The sequence below is a fragment of the Numenius arquata genome, chromosome 2 (genome assembly GCF_964106895.1).
Source record: "Numenius arquata chromosome 2, bNumArq3.hap1.1, whole genome shotgun sequence".
Classification (NCBI taxonomy): domain Eukaryota; kingdom Metazoa; phylum Chordata; class Aves; order Charadriiformes; family Scolopacidae; genus Numenius; species Numenius arquata.
In genome coordinates this window covers 29,513,944-29,527,325 of record NC_133577.1, presented here as the reverse complement: position 1 = coordinate 29,527,325, position 13,382 = coordinate 29,513,944, and positions in this window count along the sequence as shown.

Genomic DNA, 13,382 nt, shown 5'->3' with positions numbered 1-13,382 from the left:
CTCTCCAATGCTCACTGCCTTCAATTTCCCCAACTATCACGATTTTTCCCAATATACAATGGGCACTATTTATCAAAAATGACATTCTCAGATAAAAGCAGCTCCAGAATGCAAGTACATAGTCTACAGCCTTCAGAGCCCACTTCCACTGCCTTGGCCAGGCTGAGCTTTCTAGGCAAACAGTGGTTCCCTCTCAGTCACTGAGTCTTTTGCACTGACTGCTGTGTTTCTGTTACTAAAAATTGCTTATCATGAAACACTAAACAAGAGCAGCCTTACCCTGGAAGTTTGCAAAGTAGTTAGTTGAGAGGAAAAGGGACAGACTTCCTCATCTTCACATTTGGTCACTTTTACTCCTTCTTTGTTTTTTCTTTACTGAATCTCTATCTTACCCAGGTGCCTGTAGAAAATATATCACTCAAATGTATGAGGGGGTTTTTCCAGAATGACCTTTGGAAACTCTATAAACTATGTGGGATTATTATTCCTGTGAACAAAAAAGCCAAGAAAATTACCATGAGCAATGCTCCCACTGAATGAAGTGTTTTCCTCACAGTGAACCCAGCTTTTCATATTTCTCATCCTCATCAAGTATTGAGTATGACAGTATTGGATATTCAGTGGTTCACTAAGGGGAAGGGGTAAGCCTGCTGTCCCACACACACATTATACTTGTGAAAGATTCAACAGGTAGTCCCTTAAAAGACTTGCAATCCCATGGTACCACACATAGCATCTGGGAGACAACTGCTAAATTCAGAGCCTTCTCACATTCTCCAAATAATTTTAACCACTGATGCTCTCAGGCATGTCAAGAGTAGCTCTGATGAATAAATGTTCAGCAATTACAATGCTTAGATATTATGCCTGTAAATAATTTTGTGATTTTTCTGTCTGCTTTTAAGAGCAGACAATATTTCCAAATGTTATTCTTGAGTGGACTTAATTTTCTGAATGTAATTCTTAAAAATTCCTGAAATCTGGCATTCTTAAAGGTGCATTAATGTCCATTTTATACATCCAGTAAAATGTTGAGTACCACTGAGATGAGTTCACAATTTTCAACTCCCAAGGCCATTTCAAAACCCTGAGAGATTGTGCCCTTGGGAGACAGCCATCTTCATAAAGCGATGGCAGCATGAAAAGAAAAAGTCAGCTCCAAAATCATTTTGGAGTATATGGAGAAAGCACTGTTCTAAACAGTCATCCTGGAAATTCCTAATGGGTCACTCTTTATCCCACCAGCTTGCTTACTTTGCCATCTTGTTTAACATCAAGACAAAGTACTTTGCATGCCTGTCGTGCATCGTATAAGTTTATACCACTGTAGGTCAGCTCTAATGACAACTGCACATTCACAAAAAGGAGAATCCTCAGTTGTAAACAGAACAGTGTCGGTGGCAAGTTATCACTGTCTCAGTCTGTTCCTTGTTTGATTAAACATATGAGACCCACAGTGCTTTCTAGCCAGAAGGCAAGTGCTTTCCATAACCCTGCAATAGGGATAAACACAGACTTTAACTAGGAACTGCTGCAAGCAAACATAATGAGGAGCCATGGGGAAAGTTCAGACACGTGAAAAAGAGAAATCTTGGAGTTAAAAACAAAACAAACCAAAAAAAAGTCTAGAATTGTCAAAATGCTGCTTTTGGTTAATGATAGATTTTTTTTTTTAAAGCAGCAGTGATTTAAAGCTGCATGATTTTCCATCAATATATTTGTTTTGGTTAGAAATGTAGCAGGCTGAATCTAAAAGAGTTTACACCTGAGGAGAGCTGAGCCAAAGACCTCTAAGAAGGTCTTTTCCTGCAGGAAAGCAGGAACTCATCATCATCAACTGAACCTCTCCCTCCTGTGAGGGAAGTACAGGCTGAGGTACTATGTGCTCCATTTCCACAGGCAGGAACTTTGGCCAGAAAATGCTTTTAAGCCTTGAAACTTCCACAACAATGAGTGGAAACATTATTTCCAGTAAACTGCTCTCCATGCAGAAGTTCAACTTGTTATCAAAAGTCAAAACTACTTTTGTTTCCAGCAGCCCAAAATCTAAACATTTTGCCTCAGGCAACCAAAGAGGGTGAATGGGAATGCAAACTATGAGGATTTTGTTTTTTCTGATCAGAAATAGAAAATGTTTCAGACAGAACTATCCTTTAAATGTAAATAAGAAAATTAGTTATGAACCTAGTTGTTTGTTGGTTTTTTTTAACGGTATTTTCTTCTTTTATCAGCCAAGCCTGGGCTCCAGCAGATATGAGTGTCATATTTTGGGCAAGATTATTTCCTGCCTTGCCACTATTAAAGTAGTCTTTAGAAGCACAGCATGAAAACATCTCCATTACACTGTTTATCTAGAGAAGAAATATAAGCCTAAAGAAATATAAGGCTAGAGAATATAAGGCTAGAGTTTTCTGCCCTTCACTTTCAGTAATTTCAGGGCTTGTAAATCCAAGCCTACCAATGAAAGACAGTCTGTTTTCTTGTTCCCTTGTCTAAACTATAAAAATTAATACATTGTAGAGAGCAGGCCTTTCCGGCATAGCTCCTCACAGTTTTCTACCTGAGAGACTGTGCTGACTCTTGGTGGCTAGAAAAAGAGTCATTCTTAAAACATTCCTAAACACATGCTTTTCCAAAACATACCTGAAACACAAGTCAAATTGTGACATTCAAGGAATCAGGACAGCAGAGCACTGTATAAAGGAAGCCAGCAGACAGTTAAGAGGGCAAAAATATGCCCCTGAGCAGAAAATTAGTTGTCCTGCAAGAAACAGCTAATAGCCACAGCTCACAAAAAACTGAGCACTGTGAAGTGTTCATGGTCTTGAGTTGAAACGTTTCACATCCAGAAAGGACTCTCCTGGTGTAACTCGAGGCAGCAGTCACCAGACAAAACTTTTCAAAAAGTTTGACTTAAGTCATTCCTGTAGAATGATGATGCCAATTATTTTGTCTCCATCTTCAACAAACCAGTTTATTCGCATAAACATGGATTTTTTTGCATTAAAATTCCTTTTCTTTTTCTTCTTGTGTAGCATGTGTTATTTGTTTTTCTAACTTAGTAAATTCTAAGGACAAGTATCTTGGCTGAACTATGGCCTCTGCCTCTACGTGCTTTTATGTTCTCATAACCTCTTTTCATTCGTGCTTTTATCATGTTTGGGATCATTTCTATTCTTTCTTCACCCGTCCTCATTTGTTTTTTCCATCCAAGCCATTACACACCTGCCTATTTTGTGTTCTACCTTCTGCATGTCTTGCTTAACAGCCTTTTGCAGCTATCGATTCTTACACAGTCAATTTCTCTGGGGATCTTCCCATGTTCAGACCAAAGGAAGCCAAATATAATCTTAAGATTTGCTGCACAAACAGGTTTTGAAAACATGCAATTTCTATTAGCTTCAATAAGAAACGAGCCTGTTTAACAGCTCAGGATTCCAGATCATTATTGCTTTAAAAAAGATCTTTATCAGTGGAATCTTAAATGTATACCTGGAGGACTGTAATCCTATACAGTATGAGCATTCTCAGCTCAGATATAATTTGCAATATGAAAACAACATGATTAAAAAGGTAGTTATTAAAAAAAAAAAGCCAGTAATCTGAGAATACTGTGTTAAAATTCATCATCTGCACTGGTTTCATTTTTGTGATTCCTTAAGCTTGCAGCAGTTCTCCAGGTGCTGTTTCTATTTACTGTGTCTCACTTCATTAGTTGTTTACCAAGCGCTTACAGTTCAGATCCCCTTTGATAATTTTTTTGCAACCCTGTGCTGCTGTCCATCTTAGCTGTGCTTGCACAGATTTCAAGTATCTTGTTCTCCATATACACAGATTTTGATTATATAAAAATTTCCTTGGACTCTCAATAGCTTGTTTCTAAGAAGAAATGTTCACTTTGGTATTAATTAATCAAGAGCACACTAGCAGCTGCTTGTGTTGTGGTTTGGGCACAAGTGGAAAGAACACACTGGACCTCTGTGAATGGGAAGTCCTTCCTTCTGTGAAACAGAAATACCCAGAAGAAAACTGAAGGGTAGCTTCCCTGAGGAAGGAAGTTTGCATGAAAGCATTTACTTAGGTGTGAGACAGTCCCACTGTTTTCAAAGGCCAAAAATAACTGCATTCCTCCAAAATGTTTCCTATACATATAGAGAGTGAATGTAGTTTAATAATGAGACCATTGGAACCTGTGTCCTGCTTTCGATATTGATCTGTTTGTCTTCTTGCCTCTGGTTCTTACCTACTCTTTCAAGTTTATCTTGGCTCCTGAGGTTTTAAGCTCAATTAATTTACCATGTTCTATCACCAACACTCCATCCATTGTGTTTATTTAATAAGTAAAAATCATCAGGGCAGGATCCAGCTGCAGTTTGTGTTCGTAGAAAAACTTTCAATATTGGTTAATGAGATCCAAAACCCCATGTTTTATGACAAGGACAGAAGTGTAAAATGTATAAAACATATTTCAGGATGTCTGACCACCCTTTACTTTCTCCTTGTTCTATCCTAAACCTAGATCTTCACACACTATTTCAATCATCCCTGGACCTGCAAAGATTCTCATATACACTTAATTTTTAGCACTATGAGTAGCTTCAGTGTTACCGTAGTAACTTGCTTTCTGCAGTTATGTGAATGAGTAACACTTTGCAGGACCAGGGCCTAAACCTTCAATAACACATGGTTTGCTCCTTTAATGTTTTTGTTCTTCCATATTATTCTTTAATTTCTCTGTTTTTCAACTTTCATCAGTATCATCAGATGACCAGTGTGGGACTGATTAGCACATGAAGAAGGATCATTAAAGTCTAGCTTTATGTTCTGCAACTAATTTAATTCAAGAAGTGTCTTATAAACCTATGTTTAACTTTTCATCAGATCAATTTTTCTCATTTTAAAGTTCAAAGGTTTTATCCCCCCAGTACTCATAACAGGAAATATTATCTCTACAAAGCAGATAATAGGCATGGACAGGGTCACTATTGTACCTCTTGGCACTTATGGGAAATTTAACAGCTCCACTGTGTGCAGATACATACTTTGCACTAAAATTCCCTCTCTGATGTCAAGTGGGTATTACACATTGCGTTCATGTATACTGTTATTTTGTGCAGAGTATTTGTGGGCTGTTTAATAGTCGTAGTATTTCACTCTGGAGGTGACTGCACTTAAGGTATGCTTGGAATGAGTGCATGTCTGTACGCTGTGCTTTGCTGTTTTGCAGGAATAAAGATGTCATAGGTGTTATATAGAAATGAATTTGAAGAGTGTTTTAAATACAATCTAACAATTTTTATCTCAAATGGATTTACAAGATTAAAAGCTAGTTATATAAGATCATAAGCTAAGATACAATCGTAGCCTAAAATTGGAAGAAAGGAGGTGAGAGAGAAAAGATAATCAAGGTGAGGCACAAACAGAGGAGCTAGAGTTATGGAAAGGCAGCACTCGGTAGCTAAAGCTCGAAATAAGAGACAGATTGTTGTTGCTGCACTGCTGAGATTATTTGGTAATAACAGAGTCAGTGTGTTAAAGAGCAGAGAGATCCAGAGTCATTTTATTGGCAGTGTGTGCAACAAAAGGAAAGCAGGCAAACATAACCATCAAAGCCTTTGCAGGTAAAATCATGAGCGCAGTAAGAGAGTATCATTAATTTAAAAAAAAAAAGAAGTGTAGAACACTGGGCAGGAATCGGAAAAATAACAGCATTTCCAGAACCTGGACCAGACAGCAAGAGATAAGAACATGAAAGTCGAAACACCCAGTAATTTAGAACGAAGATTTGAAAGGGAAAAGCAGGAATATTGTAAGCTTTTTTAAAGGAAAGGAGGGAGGAAATCAAAATCAGAGAAACTGGAAAGGAGTTTAAAGGACTTCAGAGGAAAGAGATGCATAGCAGATGCTAAGAAAAGATGAACAGCACATAGGAAGCAGTTTTGCGTATATAATGCTACACTTGTATGTATATATGAGTATGTAACATATCTCTGAGTGTGTAACACTACCTTCCTAGTGCAATCAGAGGATGGTCCAGCAGACAAGCAGATCACAATGACACAGAAAGAGAAGGAGACTTTCTAGGTGAAAGAAAGAAGTCTTTAGAGAAAGTTATGAGTGCAGTATGATAGTGGCAGGAAAAGTCATAGCTAAAGGGCCTTTTTTTTAAGCAGTAAGCTCTTACTTATCAGAGGGGAATAGGGGTAACAGAGATTTGGAGATACTGACACATTTAGATATGATAGAACTTAATCAAAAGGAGAGGCACAGATACAAATAAAAGGAATCTTGGAAATATGCATCCTAAGAAAAAGTGCTGTTCATGTCTCACACTCCACAAAGAGGTAAATGAATATTGGAACACATGGAAAAGAAAACCAGATAATAAGGAGGAAAAGGGAACATGCAGCGACTAAACCCAGTAGTTCAGTGGCAGCACATGAATGTTCCCCTAAACATCAGTCAGAAAGAATATTTATACAGATAAATAACTCTGTAGAGAAATTATATTTCTAAAGGGTTCAAAGAAAATCTCATCTGTAACCATACAAGTTACTCCAAACAGGAATACGGGCTAGAAGGAAGCTATGCCAGCCAAAGAACGGTTTACGGCATAGTTTGTTAATCATTTCTGTGTCTGAGATAAGTCAGTCATGATTCTGCTTTTCTCAGCATCTACTCTATCAGCCCAGTCTTCTGAGTTTTAAAAGGTATTTATTGCTTTCAAATCTCATTAAAATGATACATTCTTTTATTTACCCATAACATTTTTTGCCTGGGTACTAGGTAGCCCCATACCTAATCCTTACCAGTGGTTTGTATTCTCCAGTGGCAGGGTGGAGCAACTACCTCTGGAGCTCATTCCTTTTCCTGTATCCTATCTGGAGTCTGGCTGAAAATAAATTTGTTCCTGCTACATATTTGTGACTCCTATTTATAGAAGGATTTTTTTTTCCAAGGTACTTCATGTTCATATGCCACATCACTGACTAAGTGGCCCCTAGCTATGTTTCTGTGTTACTGTTGTGTATCATTTCAGCTAGGTTTTAATGAGTTACTACAGTGAGATTGCTGTAGTTTTCCATATCACCACCAGAAAGTTACTGAAGGTAAGAGGTCCCAAATGGTAGCTTTTCCATACCAACTTGCCTTCAGTCACGAGGTCAAGCTCATACAAATAATTTGTGTTTAGGGGAATATTGCTCCTCACTTTCAGGTACAAGCTTCAATCTGTGCTATCTTTCAGGGGAAAATTAGTAGAAAGAGCATCTCAGGAGTGCTGATACCGAGAGGCTGAACCAGGTAGTGAAGACATCCCACCAGAGAAATGGTTGTTACACTGACTCTTCATGACAGTAACGACACAGGCATGCACATCAAAAGGAAAATATCTCAATCTGGTTTCTCACTATGCATCATATTCACTGCAGTCTCAGTATAGTACTGATCTGTCACCCTTCTCCTGTCTCTTCACCCTTATCCTCCTTAACAACATGGTGCAAAAACCCATGCATAATTCCTCCATTGTACTTTCCTCTTCCCCTAAATCACTTCCTTCACTCCACACTGTGCTTTCCCATTTTTTACTGTACTACCACCTCTCTTCCTAGAAGTGCCAAAAGAATACTTAGCTGCCATTTTCTCCTCCCTTCACATAACAGAAAGCTTGGTTGTAGAAAACACAATTGTCGTGTTGTGTGTTCGAAGGCTCATCCCCACAAATACAAAGGAGCACAGTACAGTGCCAAGCAAGGGAACACCCACAACTCGATAAGAGAAAGAGAGCCCCCTTCCCTGGCTCCCCCCAGTGATCAGCTTGCTGCTGGATGTGAAACCCATCGGTATGAGTCAATAGGAGCAGCTCCTCAGATTACCTTACAGACTTAGGCAGTGGCAGTTACTACCTAAAGTGGCATGGGATTTGTTATGGGGTACAGGAGAAGAGCATCTTGGGATTTGATTATAGGAATTTTAGGGAAGAAATCAAAGGTAGGGAAAGGGATGGATCAAGGTAGTCTGGGGAGGAACAAGCACAGGAGAACAGAGAGATACAGGGATAAAAAGGGGCTGATTGCATGTAAACAGGTTGCTGGTCAGTATGCTTATCTGGCCATGCCCTCCATCTGATCACTGGAGCCTGTCCTTATGAAACTCTTTTTCTATTTTCCTGTGCGAGGCAACTACTCTGTGTGCATGTGTGTGTATGGAAGTCCATGTGCTCCTGCAGTATCAGCAACCAGAAAGACTAGAATGTACAAGTGGTCTAAGTGTCAGCAACTGGAGTGGAGATCACAAGCCACAGACACCTGTGTGTCCATAGTACCAGCAACTGAAGAGAATGGATGAAGACCACATGCATTGTGTGGTATGTATGTCAGTATGAAACTGCTAGTTTTAGGCTGAATCAGCTGGCAAGTAGGATAAGATGCTTGGGAGCCAAGTATCGAAACAGCCACAAGTCTGGGCTGCGTATAGGAAAGACCAGAGGGTCTGAGGGCTGGCTACTGGAGGGACCAACAAGTCCAAGCAAATTACTGCAGAGACCTTGAGGTTTGGGGTCAGCCAAGAGACCCACTCACATATGCGTGTGTCTGTGCATGACTCAACTGAAGACTAAAGGATCCAAGCTACTGGATAGACAGAGTGTCTAAGGCATATAGTGTGCATGTCTATACTCATCTGTATCTCATGTTCATCTATAGTGTGCATGTCTATACTCATGCTTGCATGTGCAAGGAGATCTAAGGACCAGCAAACTGGAGTGGGACTGGAGCTGGTATACCTAGGTGCCAGCAACTGGGGAGACCTGGAAGCCAGATGCTAGCCACTGGGCAGACTGAGTGCCTAAAATCAGCTGTTGGAAGGATCCATATTGTATACATGTATATACATACATAAATTTTCCACTAAGAGACTTCCACCTTGATCAGCTAGAGAGGAACAAGGTGAGATCATTGGTACTGTTTACATTCATGTTGTGTTTTCTGTGTGTGTTTATCTGTGCAGCCAGTCACATGCACTTGTATATACATACACATGGGAACGCCTTGCTACTAGCCAGATCTGGTAAGATGGAGCTGCAGCAGCCTTGCCTCAACAATCTTTCCACTAACCTCCATGCAGAAACAGCTACAGAGGGCGTACTATAGCCTACACTCCCAGCTAGAAGAATCAGTGTGCAGCAAGTCTAGTGCATTAGATTCACAACAAGTGCTAACTGGTTACATGCAGGCAGTGCCACACATCTGGTTATTGCACACACACAGTGTATTTGCACATGAACAGTAGCCACTGATCCTTATGCCTGCAGAATATCCTTTGTGGTTTTAATTTGTAGTCAGAACTTGCCTACCTTTATGCAGATCCACATTATATGACACATCTTATGTTTCCTGTACCATACTGACCCAGGATAGTTTTCCCGAGCAATGCTGATCCACGTACAAACCCTACAGATTAAATGCTATTTTGATATCAAGCATAAAATAAGCTTTAGGTTCTCCCTGACATTATTTGTTTCTTGTATTTACTGAAGAACATGCGAGGACAAAAATCAAATGCATACTCTCTGGTATGTGCTTTCTGGTCATCTTTGTGAGCAGGCTTATTAAGGTAATTTGAAGACATGTCATGCAAACAGAGATTGTTTCCTAGTTTCTAGTGAAAATGCGTTAGCCACATCTCCATTTTATTTCCTGTCTTCCAGCTTCAGCAAAATTCCTTCACTCCAAATCTCTCTGACAATGCACTTAAAATTTAGAAACCTTACTAGCCATTATCAATCACACTTCCGTATGCCCACATTGTGATCTGAACCAGAAAATAAAACAAAAACTTTTTTCAAAAGAAAGGTCATTGTAGAAGAGCTCAAAGTTGTGGTGTGATATTGTTTGAAGTTTCCTACTGAACTCACATGTTCCCAGTGCCTCAGACACAGGGGTTATGTAGGATTTTTTTTTAAAAAAAACTCCGCTGTTCAGAAGCTTTTTCTAGCTTTGATGACAACTCCTCTGAAATTGCTTATTTTTCAGATCAGTGGAGAGTGATACAGAAGGTCTTGGATCATTACAGAACATGAAGATCCTTACACATCTGAGCATATTGCAAGTGACAGCAGAACACAGAGTGAGCCCCCAACAACACTGTTGGCAGCCAGAGTTAAGAAAATAACATTCACTGGAATTTTCCTTACTTAAAGATGTTTTCTGACTTTTTTATCAACCTCAGTTGACTGTTGTATGTTTAAAGCAGTCAGAGACTTATTACATCAGCCCTAGTGCTTGATGCAGAAACACAAGGAAAAGATCACCCAATGATGATCAGGTTAACAACTCAGTCTGCATACAGATGTATATGCCACCTATCTTAACAGCAGCGCTTTTCCAATCCCTTCATCCAAGAGGAGGCTTCTGTAAGCACAGGGGTCTGCAGTCAAGGAAAAGATGGGAAACAGAAAAAAATGCACATTGCAGCCCTCCCATAGAAAAAGGAACTGTGAAAGCTTGAGGTTCTGAGGCTAGCTGTAATCACAGCTGCATGGTGAAGAGGAAAATGGCCATTCTGGAGCCAGCTCAGAGGAAGTGCTCCCACAGGCATGCTACCGGCGTGCTGTGCAGGTCAGCTGAGGGGCAGCAAATTTACCTACTGAGGGTACACAGCAGCAAGCACAACAAACCTCATGTTGTTTGTTTCTTTGAAACCTCAGGCTCTGGCATTCACAGGCTCGCATATGAATGATTTTGTCTTCATTTTTTAAAGACAGACTCTGAAACTTAACACCTAAAAGTTTTAAATACTAGCCACCAAAAGGATAAGAAATCTTTCTTCTTTCACTTAAAGGCAATGTTTTAAATACATTACCCTCTATTTTCATGACATTTGGCACATGATTTCTGACTGTAAAATTCACGTGTCACTGAGGTTTCCACGCTAATCAGTTTTGCACAGTGCCTGCCCAAAATGCTTTTCTTGTGGGAGAAGGTGAACTGCCTTACTGGAAGTCAGTGACCCCGGGACACCAATTAGCAGAGAAGCTGCTTGACTTTCACTAATACTGACCCACTTCACACCCAAGAAAGTGAAGGCAAGTTGCTGTAGTCACATCAACCACTACAGAGTGCGAGTCCATGTATAATACCTTTCTAAATTTTTAAGCAAAAGTTCGTTGTTTCATTCTTGAAATGTCAAGCTGAAAAGCTCACCATAGGCTACATCTAAAACAAGGCCACCCATAGCACAGTGGCATTGTTTCTGCTCCAGAGAGCAGAACACACAGCACACAGTCTGCAAAAGCACATATAGGTGACACATCTGTGGTTCCCTTATTTGTGCAAGCACCTTGAAAGCTCCAGCCTTCAGCAGGCATCTGTGAGAGAAGGGGACTACCTATATGAATGATATGAAATGGCAGTAACTGTTTAATATAAATGACCTGACAGCAAAAAACCTGAAGAGTTACACATAACTAAAGTACAAATCCTGAGAGTCAATAGAGCCAATCCTGGAAGAAATGTGAACACAGTTTGGTGTTAGAAAAGATTTCCATTGACTATTACAACCATCTCGTCTGACCTCAAGGTGTCATCTTAAATTCTGGCTTCTTTTCACAGCACCCTCCCATTTTGCTCCTTTCCTAATGATTTGTTTCCATTTTAGAAGTTCAACTAGCAGTTTGTAGAATGGGTCATTTACACACCGTTATTGTTTCCATTTATTCAAGTAAGAACTTTTTAGTAAAGTCTAGACCACCCGGCAACCTCTGGGTTTCCTTTTCCAGGAAAAAGTTGGTTGTTGACTCACCTTCACAAAGGGGAAGGAGATTTGTGTTTTGTTTTTTTCTTTATACTTGTAATCTTTCCCTCCTCAAATTGCCTTCTGGTAAGCGATCAACAGAAAAGAGAGAACTGTGGCACCTTGTGATTGATTACAGCTTTTCTCCCAAGTTGCTCTTCTCAACTATTTCATATGACATTTGCAAAAGCTAACACGATGTTAAATTCATCAGTTTCCAGAGAAAGAAAGTATCTAGCGATGAGAGATCAATTCGCTTCATCAAAAATAATTCTATTTCTTCTCAGCTTATCTTGGGAAACATAATAAATACTTTAAAACACTTCCCAAAATATTTCTCAGACGTATTTCCTATGTTATATCACATAAGAAATATGTAATTCTGCTTAGTTATCAGCTGGTACTGTTTCTGAGCTTTTATAAGTCTGGGTGTTTTTTTTTCAAAATCTTCCTTTAACTGACTCCACAGACACCTGTATAGCACACATACATTCCTTTTTACTGCACAAAGCCGTAGAAAAGCTGACCAAAACAACAATTTATATTTACTTGGTTTAGGGCTGTGTCGCATCCTTAACAAAAGATAGGACAGTTCTGAGCTGCTCCAGAAGCACCGCAGGAGGGAATTGCACTGCAGGCTGGTGGTTATTTCCTGTAAGTATAGATGTAAGCTAGCAGTAAATAACTACTCTGATGCTCAAATCCAGTAAGCATCAATTGTGCTGGCTCACACAGCAGCAAAAAATACAAAGTTGAAGAATTCTCCCGTACCTGTTTTTTCCCAGACCATGCCTTGCACCCCTGCAGGGAAAGAGAGAGCAAGCACATGCTGGATTTACTTCTCCAGTGTCCTGGGAAAGCATGGAAGGAAGGATGTACCAGTAAGACCCTGCCTTGGCAGGCAGCCTTCCTTCATGCCCAGCTCCTGGACAATACTTGGGGCTTCACTGCCCCACGGGCAGCGCCTGCACTGAAGTCAGGTACAAGAACTGCCTAAAAGCCCCATCTACCCACAAGTACACAATCTCTGGACCACTGTAGAAGGAAATGAGTCAACATTAGCAATGAGATATCCTCTCTACTCCTGCAGTGAGAAGTGAGCCAGGTAGAGCAATAAAGCATTAATGTGAACAGCAAGTGTTTATTTGAGTCCCCATCAGTGCAGAGCCAGACATCGGCTTTTTATCTGTAAAATGCTATCCCAGTTGCCATAAAACCAGTCTGTACATTCTCCAACAGGTCAACAGCCTTGTCAGTCAGTCCCACAGTCATTTCCCACTGAAGGCCACATTAAGACACAGTGCAGGAATGACCACTGAGCCTAGTGGCCATTCCTAGCCCCTGAGCCTAGCCCCTTTAACTCAACAGGAAAGGTCTGTATTAATTTCATTAACTTTATTGCTAGTACTAAGACTTAGAAGCTGTTCATTAACACAGGAATCTGGTAACAGTTCCTGTTAAGCAGTTCAACAAAATGGGCTCTGTCATGTTGACGCACGCTATTTCAGCTCAGTGTATGAAAGGAATATTGACTCATAAGGACATAAATTGGCAAACACCTGACTGGGCCATACTTGGCAGCAGGATGTACT